The sequence below is a fragment of the Brachyhypopomus gauderio genome, chromosome 8 (genome assembly GCF_052324685.1).
Source record: "Brachyhypopomus gauderio isolate BG-103 chromosome 8, BGAUD_0.2, whole genome shotgun sequence".
NCBI lineage: Eukaryota > Metazoa > Chordata > Actinopteri > Gymnotiformes > Hypopomidae > Brachyhypopomus > Brachyhypopomus gauderio.
Window position 1 is genome coordinate 18,033,022 of NC_135218.1, and position 11,439 is coordinate 18,044,460.

Consider the following 11,439-nt stretch of genomic DNA (forward strand, 5'->3'; position numbering starts at 1 on the left):
TATTAATCTAAATAGGTTGCACCGTTCTGTTTGTCATCGAACACAACCAAGGAATGCCGGTCAGAGCATTACTGATAGCGTGAAGATGGTGAATGGGAGTTTAAATGGAAATAACGACGCCAGACAGGTTGAAGTAGAACTTGGTTTCTTCTATTAAAATTTGCAGTTACATTTCACAGGGTACTGATCAGCATTCATGCATTTGTGTGTGTGTTTGGAGTTGGGTGAGGTCGTACGTCATGTGATCCTAAACACAACGGAAAATTATGGGAAGAAATTAGTCTCAAAACTCCTTACAAATGTGTAAATGATAATCCACAAATTACACATATATCACAAATACATTTCACTGTTCACAAATAAATACATTTCATTTTGTGTCTCACAACCTGAAATGTGTACAAACACTGTTCAACTTTTATAAATACATCATAATTTGTATGTGAAACTGAATATGTTTCATTTATATTTACTTGCATATTTTTTAAAAGCTTAAGTCTCAAAATTAAAATTTAGTTATAAAATGGTGCATCTGCATTTGTGGATCACGTTGTTTTTTTGTTCATTTCCTCTCGCGTATTTTGGGTTTTGAGACTTTCCTCGCGCATTTCTGCATCCGATCCACACACAAATGCACCACTCCATTCACAAAGGTGGCAACAAGTGAATAAGCCACCACAAGTTTACTGTTTAGTTTCACTGTGGTTGTGAATGGCGGTGTTCTGTCGGATTTTCCTACTTTGTCGAATTTTCCTACCGTATCAGCTGGCAGCGAGTATTTATAGACTAGTCTGTCGAATTTTCCTACCTTGTCGAATTTTCCTACCGTGTCCGTTGGCATCGCGTATTTGTAGACGTATCTCTTAGTTTGTTTACCTTATGGAAACGTCGTAATGTAGCGCAAATCAGCGTTTAAAAAGTAGTATTTGTAGACGTATCTCTTAGTTTGTTTACCTTATGGAAACGTTGTAATGTAGCGCAATTTAGCGTTTAAAAAGTAGTATTTGTAGACGTATCTCTTAGTTTGTTTACCTTATGGAAACGTTGTAATGTAGCGCAAATCAGCGTTTAAAAAGTAGTATTGTAGTATCTCTTAGTTTGTTTACCTTATGGAAACGTCGTAATGTAGCGCAAATCAGCGTTTAAAAAGTAGGATGAGCTTTAAAATAAAAGTTTTATTTTGCGTATTAGTGTATACACGGCTCAATCATTATCATGCGGAAATATCCAAGTCCCTATAAATAGGTAATAACAGGTAGTAAAATGGCGCTGTTTAAAACATTTTAATCAACTAGTTAACTTAATGCACAGTTGAAAACATTGCAATTGCAAACAAAGAAGAAATTATAAACAAGAAATTTACATCTACATTATTAGCCTAATAAGTCATCCTAGTAGTGGTACTGTGTAAACGATCAGCTTTAATGGTAGCACTACATGAACTGTTGTAGCTACAAAACGTGACACTGGAGACAACTATATCCTGAGCTTGTTTTAAATTAATTACAAAAGTGTAGGTACAACTGAATCACTAGGATATAGCAGACGCCATGCCAAAGTAAAATAGCCAAGTGGAAATTAGCTATGCAAAGATGGAACTAGGTCTAACAGAAACGTGTAATGGGTTACTTTACCATTTTGAGATGGCAACTCCAAGGCGTGCTGCAGCATTCCGATGATGCGCCTCGCTGCATTTTGTAATTGCGACTAGTTTAAGTTGGAAGAATAAACAAATTGTTAGCGCTAGCTAACGAAAATATCTCCGTAATGTTAGTTACCAACATGACATTAAGGTTGTATCCTGAACTCCATGTTATAGCTAACTAACCCAGCTCGCTTTTTCAAACGACTTACAGTAACGCTTCAGTACGAAAATCCACTTTTAGTAAAAATTATCATAGGTACTACATAAATCAGTGACTGCATGCGCATTACAAAATGTTAAGATTGTCTATTAAATTATACTTATAAATTAAATCAACCCCAAATTTACTTCAAACCTGGATAGGTAGCTAACTCACCAGTACACGCTCGTCGTGCTCCGCCATCTTCTGAAAAGACTTTATGTACTGTGCTGTCACTCACAAAATCAGGAGCCGTCATCAGCCAATAGCATTGACTGAAAGAAACTCTCATGAGCCCGCCCCCAAAGTGCCAAAAACACCCCTTATCAAAACTCGCGCAAAAAACATCCGAAGAGAATGTGCTTGTCGCGCGAGCGCCGTTGTAAAATAGAGAAGGAAAAAAACACTCGAGCGTGAAAAAAGACAGTTTGAGCGCGCGCACTAACACAAACGCGCACGCAATTCGGCGTTCTGTGCTCGCGACTGTCATTTTTACGCTCGCGAGTTGAATATTTACGCTCGCGAGTCAATTATTTACGCTCGCGAGGTGAATATTTACGCTCGCGAAATGTGTTCTCCCGCGCGCCCTAGTTTTGGCACGGAAATGACGCCATAGACGGGCTTCGTGTTTTTCTTGTTGCTCTTGTATTTCTTTCTGTTCCTCCGGGTAAGCGGTTTCTCACTTAGTTTGTGAAATAGATCCATATAAACTCGTACTTAAAAGCATACGAATGTTGTTATAACAGGTTTTAACATTAAAGATGAGCTAGATTTCATTTTCCACTCAGTATATCCAAAGTGTTTCATTGAGGTCTAATCTTTTATAGCAGGGGTCGGCAACCTTTGAGACATGGCGTGCCAACTATAAGATGTATAGTCAAATGAGTGTGCCACTATGGCGGCGAGTTTAAATTGTTGGGGGGTTGTGTGGCGAGTGTAAATTGTTAGCGGAGGGGAGGTGTAAATGGACACAAATTAAGTATTAAATCGCGATCGATCGCCAAGTATAAACGCCTCCGCCGCTCGCGCAGGTTCGCGCGAGTTGTGCGGAGTCGCGCGCTATGGTCACTCGCGAAAGTATAATCCATTAATATAATAATTTATATTAATTTATTTTTATTTTTTGCTGACTGCTGTTGCGTGCCAGTGATTATACCTCGGTGCCATAGGGTGGTGGTCTGCGCGGGACTGCTCTTTTAATCCCGCTCCCGCTAGTTTTAGTCCCGCTCCCGCCAAAAAATCTGTTTTAATCCCGCTCACGCCCGCTCCGGCCAAAACATCGCTTTAATCCCGCACCCGCCCGCCACATACACATTTCTGTCGCCCCCGCCCGCAATCCTAATATGAATTGAATTAATTATATTTAGTACTTGAAATGTTCTGATGTATTTATTAAAACAGCAATATAGCGATGGATCGCGCTGTCTCATTTCTTACCACAGTCCAAACACATGCCGTCAGGTGACGTACACCAACACTTTCTGACATCTATCACAACAAGCAAATGGTAGACGATTTCCATCTCCATTAATTACAATGAAATATGACTTCCATACAGCAGACTTTCCTGTAGTTGGCTTAATTGTGGTGTATTCGCCTGTTTTAATTTAATTTCCCACAGCTGAAAGTGGTTGACCGTCTACAGCAGGGGTCGGCAACCTATGGCACGCGTGCCACTGTTGGCACGTCGAGGCATAATCACTGGCACGCGACACGGTGGACCAGCATCAACAAAAAAATTATAAATTATTATATTAATGGATTATACTTTAGCGAGTGACCGTAGCGCGCGACTTCGCACACCTCGCGCGAACCTGCGCGAGCGGCGGAGGCGTTTATACCTGGCGATTGATCGCGATATAATACTTAATTTGTGTACATTTACACCCCCTCTCCCGCTCCAATTTTATTTGTTGATAGTGGCACATTCATTGACTAGACATGTTAAAGTTGGCACTCCATGTCTCAAAGGTTGCCGACCCCTGGTCTACAGTAGGCCTATCTGCCATTTCTGTATCAAAATGACAAAATGACAACGACATCATATTCACGTGATCAGTTGCTTAGCCAATATTTTGAATTAGTTTATTGCTTACTTACTGAATGATTAGTTGTTTTCGTCCTGTTCCTTATGCATTGAAATCATTGCGTTATTATTATAATTTTCTAGACTATTTATTAATTTGCGGGATTTTTCTACATGTATATGCGGTCCCGCTCCCGCATCGCCTGGACTAATTAAACTCCCGCTCCCGCCAATAACAATTAAATTCTGACAGGATTCGCCGCAAGATATTCTGACGGGACCCACGGGATTACCGCAGGAGTGCAGACCTCTACCATAGGTTGCCGATCCCTGTTCAACCTGAACATTAATGGACGGTCGTCTAACTTCAGAAACCCTCTGTCCCGCCCACGCCTGCCCTACACCATCCTATTGGCGATAGGTGATTTGAGTGTTGCTAGTCTCACCAATAGCATTGAGGCATATGACACGAGGGCAGATTGTTGGACTAATGTTACAGTGAGATAGAGAGAGTGCGCAAGCATTGTGGGAGGACGTGACCTTTTTGATCACTTCAGCAGTGTCAGACAGTTTAACCCTGTGGCCAGGACATGGCATGAGGTCAGTAACAGGGTACATGTGGGCAAGATTGTTGTGTGTGTTTTTAGTGTTTGTGTGTGTTTGTTAGGTTTCTGTGTATGTGTTGTTTATGGTGTGTGTGTGTTGCAGGTTGGGCATATGCATTATCCACGTAGCAGCCTTAGCGTTGCTGTGTTAAACGGCGGTATCTACGTCATGGGAGGATGCGATGGCCACGTACGGTTCAACACGACAGAGCGCTACGAACCGGCAACATACCAGTGGACCATGATCTGACCCATGAATGAACAGCGCAGTCAAGCTAGTGCTACCACACGGCATGGCAAGGTGGCAACACACACACACACACACACACACACACACAACCAATTTCAGTGCTACCAAATCAGTGAGCTGAGAAATGCCTGCATGTCAATGCATACAAATGCTCACATACATACTTGAGTTTATTCCCCACTATACACTAGAGTAGGGGTCGGCAACCTATCGCACGTGTGCCACCGTTTGCACACGACACGCTGGACGAGTGACCGTAGCGCGCGACTCCGCACACCTCGCGCAAACCTGCGCGAGCGGCGGAGGCATTTATACTTGGCGATCGATCGCGATATAATACTTAATTTGTGTCCATTTACACCTCCCCTCCGCTAACAATTTACACTCGCCACACAACAACCCCCCCCTCCCTCCCCCCAATTTTGTTTGTTGATAGTGGCACACTCATTGACTAGGGATGTTCAAGTTGGCACTGCATGTCTCAAAGGTTGCCGACCCCTGCTCTATACGGCTCCGGGACAGAGTCAGATAGCGCATGTGGGTTAGTGCTGTTAGACGGGTCTGGCCCGGAGCCGCAGAGCAGCACAGGACCAGCAGGAGTTCAAATTCAAACGGAGGACTGACCAACCGACATTCACCAACCGACAGCCTGGTGAGTACACTGCTAGATTTATGGACTTTCCGCATGAGAAGCATTTTGCTCAGGTTGTAGCGCACACTCCGTTTCAATAGATGGACCAAAACAGAACCAAACATAATAACTAAATAGATATGTACTGGATTGGTAGCTACAGTTCTGTGATAGATAACTCTTGGAGAAACGTAACGCTAAGCTAACTAGCCTAGCTAGCTAGCATTAGCTAGCACAGGTTAAAATTGTAACCTATAAGCTAGCTAGACCTAGGCTAGCTTATCCTGCTAGCTAGCGTAAAAGTTCACTGCCCGCATTATATGCGAGAAAGGTAAGTTAGTTCTCTCTTTGTGGTCCATGTGCACCTTTTAGGACAGACTTTGTGGATAACTGATCAAATTCATAATATTTTTTTATTCCACTGTAATGTCATTGACGTGTTTTTGTGTGTTTGTTTGTTCGTGTGTGTTTACTTGATTGTTTGTGCATTTATTTAATTAAACCAGATGATCTAACTGATGCAAAAAGAAAAATCAAGCAGTATCTTGACAGTGACACTGCTGGTTTGCAATCAGAGGATGAGGATGAAGGAGGAAAATAAAGAAAAACGTTTAAATGAGGTCTTGTGTTTTCTGGTTTAGATACTTAAATGAAAGTGACAGTGATATGTCTGGTAATGAAGGAATTACATCTGTCCGAAAGATTAATTTCAGGCTACCACATATACCTCAAACTTTCCCACCAACTATTACAGATATTTGTAAGACTTGTTTTTATTCTTTTTATAATGCATCCCTATTTAAAATGTATTATATAAAATGTTTACTGCTGTGTAATTGCATGCATTTGTATCTGTTTGGTTTTAGCTGCTAAACCCCAGGGACCAATCAATGAAGTAAGCAGGTCTGGTGCTTACTTGCTAAAATCTTATAAACCACCTTAAGTAAACCCCTCTTCAGCTTGCTACATAGTCACTGGTCAAACACTGGTCATAACAACGGACAACTTTATGTGGCAGGAATATTATACTTCTGAAACCTACTACTATATCGATTCTCACAAACACAGTATAAAGATTTCACATGTATAGATTGGTATCAGACAGTGATTCTAGATAGCAGTGTTGTTTACTCTGTTGATGGATGTGTCTGCATGTGTGTTTCAGATCAAAAATTTGGTAAATATTGTATTGCCATGTTCTTGCCAATACACAGCCCTATATGCTACTTTCCTACTTTTTTGCATTTACCAGGTTTTTGAATTAGGATTTGTAGTATGCAAACTCATTTTGTTTATATGTATGAGGAGAGGATAGGTGATTGTGCTTGTTGAGTAGGGCCTTTTTGGTTATGTGAGCCTTCTGTGTGTTATTTTTCCTGTATGCATTTTTTGTTTAGCTGCCAATTCTCAGGACCTTTTTGATGGCAGAAATGCTTCTTCATCCTCCTTGCTTACTTGACCCAGAGGGATGGGAACAGAAGAGAAATGTGTTTTCAGGCCACAATTCAGAGTTGGACAGCATAGTGGCCCAATCTCCTGCTCAGGTGAACTAGTCGTGTTCTCTGGTCATGCTTCACCAAGCCTAACATGCAGCCATATTCAACTTTAGCTTGTTTTGGGCCCTAAAGCTGAAAGGCATGGTGAACTTTATTTAAACATTGTGGAAATTAATGTGAAGACTTTTTTCTGGATTTGTATTGTCTTTCAGCTGCAGAATTACACATCCTGCTTCTGCTTGAAAACATAAAGCAGCAAGTGTCACAGCTGTCAGTGACTGTTGGATTTCTGATGACTGGAGTAGGGTCCACTCCACAACTCCAGTGTAAAATGCCTGAAGAATTCCAGTTTCCGTTGGACAGCATAGATGAGGTTGATCAGTTTGAAGCGTGGATACAGTGTCCAGAAAATGTACAAAGAAAAAACAATCTTGTAAGTATGTATGTCAGCTTTCAGTGCATTGATGTACAGTACAGACCAAAAGTTTGGACACATTTTCTCATTCAAAGAGTTTTCTTTATTTTCATGACTATGAAAACTGTAGATTCACACTGAAGACACCAAACGATTATTTAACACGTGTGGAATTATATAATTAACAAAAAACAATTGTGAAACAATTGAAAATATGTCTTATACTCTAGGTTCTTCAAAGTAGCCACAGTAGGTGGCTCAGTAGGTGTTTTCTACTAGTTCTGGCTTTTTAGTGACTCTTGACACTACTTATTACTGTTTAAGAGTATAAAAATGTTGATGTATTATATATAGATGCAAGCTGTTGGTGGTTCATTTATTTTGCATTTATGTATTTGTTCTCACACACAGGTTTCTGCTTTGTCATCTGTTGGGGGACTAGATACAAAGAAAGTAACCTGGAATATCCTGGCACGCCTCTTCTCTTGCAGTGTTTCAAAGAAAATAAACTGGAAAGGGGTCAGTGGGGAAAAAGCATTCCACAAAATGGGGAGCAAAACTATACTCATACGTAAGTATTAATACAAGTATTTGTTAATTTAGGATTTGAGAAAAAATAAAACAAAAGATGTACTGTTCAGTCAATATTTCAGTACTTAATGTCAGTAAGTGTTGCAAGGGTACAGAGTAAGAGTTTGTTTGAGACCAACAGAAGATAATACTAAAAGACTGCAAACAGTTTAATTGTTTTGTGTGTGGATAAATTTAGGCATATAATTATGGTTATTATATAGTGTATTTGTATATAGTTAAACCGTTTGTCAGAGCATGAGTTTTTGTTCAGTGTAATGCTGCAAGTTGCAGATTATTCTGTGCATCGTTTACCAGGGTTTGCCATTTGATCTATAGACAATGTTGTTTTGTAGGGATTCCACGTTGAAAACAGGTGAACCAAATCACTTGTTAAATGTTAAAATGTGTTACCAAATTATTAATTGCATGTAAAAGTGAATAGTCTAGTAATATGTGCTGGCCTATCTACTCTCACTTTTTTTTCAACAATTTATTTTTAACTCCTTCCTTTTTCTTTTTGTTGTTTTAGCTGTGGTTAATATTCTGTTGTCCAGCACTGCTTTCTCATTAATTTGTGTTTGTGTTTAGGTTCTTTTCGGAAATGTCCAACTTCTGCAGGAGCAACAGACACTGAAATAACTCGGCATGCCATCAGATGGTTCAATTTGTCCTGTGACCGAGGGGGTGGACGGCAAGAACGCAACAAGCAGTGAGAATGTCCTGTGGGGGTGTTTATACACAGTCATACCAGAATATTACACTGATATGTATGTGTGTATTACAAAAATAAATTAGGTAAAAAAAGAATTTGTTTTATTTATTGTTTATTTATTTTTCTTCAAATTGTGGAAGTGAAAGGACAGCACTATGAATAATACAAATAAAAAAATATTGACTGATTAAATTTATTCAGAATTTATAATATTTTAAAACGAATTAAATAAATATTGCATTTCTATTTTAACAATTTGGTTGAAAAATATTTAACATTGATATAGTTCATATTTTAAAACATACTATGGAAAGCAATGTTTATTTTAGTAAGTTTAGTTAAAGTATTGTGTTTGTATTTTAGAATCTACTATGGAAATTATTTTCTACATATTTTAAAATGTAATTGTGTAAAGTATTGCATTAATACATTTAAACTAGTAGGGAAAGCATTATATTATATTTTACTAGAACTAGAAAGGTAAGATAGCTTGCTGTTTCTTCTGTCAGCAAACCTGATTCAAGTAATTAGTTAATTAAACAGCCGTTTCAGCCATTTGCATGCGTGTATTAAAGCAGTGCAGAGCAGGGCGGCGCCAGGACTACATTATAGTAGTAAACACACCGTTATAAACGCGCAGCTGAATCGAAGCTGATCCAGGTGTTCTGTCGATTTTTCCTACCCATCGAAAATTCATACCAAGGCTTACTGCGCATGCGCAAGTCGCTTTTACGTGACTTTTGGTGGCCGCCTACTACACCCATCGATTTTTCCTGCCTGCTAGCGAATTTCAAAAGTGCAGTACTATTTAGTCCTTTCAATAGTGCAGTAAGTTAATTTCTTGTTTATAATTTCTTCTTTGTTTGCAATTGCAATGTTTTCAACTGTGCATTAAGTTAACTAGTTGATTAAAATGTTTTAAACAGCGCCATTTTACTACCTGTTATTACCTATTTATAGGGACTTGGATATTTCCGCATGATAATGATTGAGCCGTGTATACACTAATACGCAAAATAAAACTTTTATTTTAAAGCTCATCCTACTTTTTAAACGCTGATTTGCGCTACATTACGACGTTTCCATAAGGTAAACAAACTAAGAGATACTACAATACTACTTTTTAAACGCTGATTTGCGCTACATTACAACGTTTCCATAAGGTAAACAAACTAAGAGATACGTCTACAAATACTACTTTTTAAACGCTAAATTGCGCTACATTACAACGTTTCCATAAGGTAAACAAACTAAGAGATACGTTTACAATACTACTTTTTAAACGCTGATTTGCGCTACATTACAACGTTTCCATAAGGTAAACAAACTAAGAGATACGTCTACAAATACTACTTTTTAAACGCTGATTTGCGCTACATTACGACGTTTCCATAAGGTAAACAAACTAAGAGATACGTCTACAAATACGCGATGCCAACGGACACGGTAGGAAAATTCGACAAGGTAGGAAAATTCGACAGACTAGTCTATAAATACTCATAGTAAGCGGTAAGTGGATCTGAGCCGCATTTGGGCCGAAGGAACACAAAAACTATAAAGATCTGGCGTGGTGCCAGTCCGGTGTCATTCTGAGTCCGTACGCCAGATCCATACGTAAGGCCCATTTATGCTCAACGTTAAATACGCGTACGTATACGGACGGGGCCTTTTGTCCGTTCTCTGCGTTCATTTCGTGCGTATTTGTGCACGTTTGAATGCGTACTGTACGGAGCAATACCACTGGCAGCCGTGGGGGCAGTATAGGACGCTTCTATATGGACACAACGAAGAAGAAATGGCGGAACTTTTTGAAGAGCGGTTGTGCGAGCTTGTTCGAAATCTTAATCACTTGTATGACGTAACTTCACCGGGGCACAGGGACAAACAGTTGTTACAAAACAGCTGGGAGGACATTGGAAAAGAATTAGGTGTGAGTTGGACATTCGAAAATACTGGAAATGACGTTCGTCATCAATCTCTCTCATCGGTAAAACAAGTGAATAAAATTCTCCGTCCAAAAGTCGCATAGTATTTAATGGCCTCACAGACCACCGCCGTCTTGTTTGCCGCCTTTTTCGTTTTCGAAGCAGGTACAACACTAAAAGCTCCTCCACCGCCGCCATGCTTGATACTCTGAACTGCCCCCTGCTGGATGTATTGTTTAACAACCATTTCAACGGAGTTGACGCGTGGAAGTATGTGGGCAGTGTCGTTTATATCGCTTGAAACGCACGTATACGTTTACGTACGTAAAGGGAGTATAAATGAGGCTTAAGACTGGACCGTTGTGCGTTTGGACGAAGGCCCAGGTCCGTTTTACGGACCTGGCCCGGATTTTATGACAGTTCCCGCCCAGATCCAGGCCGAATCTTGGTTGTTAACTAATTCAATCAGGAGAGGTCTGGAGAGGCGTGTTCCAAAGTGAATCCGTGAGGAAATATTCATGACTGGGGAGTTGCGTGTAAACGGTTTGATTTGCTCACTAGCTACAGCGTTCCACCCAGAGACGTATATATACGGTCTCTGTATATACCGTATATATACGGTCTCTGGTTCCACCCAGGGCGGGGGTCGGCAACCCGCATGCGGCTCTCTGGCGACTCCCTGGAGCTTTTTCAAAAATGTTTGAAAATGTAAAAAGATGGGGGAGAGAAATATATTTTTTGTTTTAATATAGTTTTTGTAGGAGACAAACATGACACCAACATTCTTAACGAAATTAATTTTCAACATTTATGTCAACGAAGATTTGCGTCATAGCCTGCGACACACGTTTCTATTAGCAGGGCGAGAAAGCTCAGCTTGGCCAAAGCCACAAATGGAGCGAAATTGAAAGCCTCCCAACACCCGAGAAACATGTCTATGACACATGGAATGCTCTTCCTGA

General features: G+C 40.0%; 1 long non-coding RNA gene and 1 pseudogene across 2 annotated transcripts; one reads left to right on the plus strand and one right to left on the minus strand.

Annotated features, from left to right (window-relative positions):
• LOC143521790 (uncharacterized) lies at positions 1–2,788 on the minus strand. The gene is made up of 3 exons (XR_013132842.1): positions 2,022–2,788; positions 1,635–1,707; positions 1–247 (listed from the first exon to the last, which is right to left on the minus strand). It is a non-coding gene; the product is annotated as an uncharacterized LOC143521790 (long non-coding RNA).
• Positions 2,789–3,505: 717 nt separating this feature from the next.
• On the plus strand, positions 3,506–8,639 carry LOC143522242 (uncharacterized; annotated as a pseudogene). The gene is made up of 6 exons (XR_013132969.1): positions 3,506–3,560; positions 4,124–4,470; positions 4,579–6,900; positions 7,065–7,285; positions 7,679–7,838; positions 8,429–8,639. The product of XR_013132969.1 is annotated as an uncharacterized LOC143522242 (transcript).
• Positions 8,640–11,439: the final 2,800 nt, after the last annotated feature.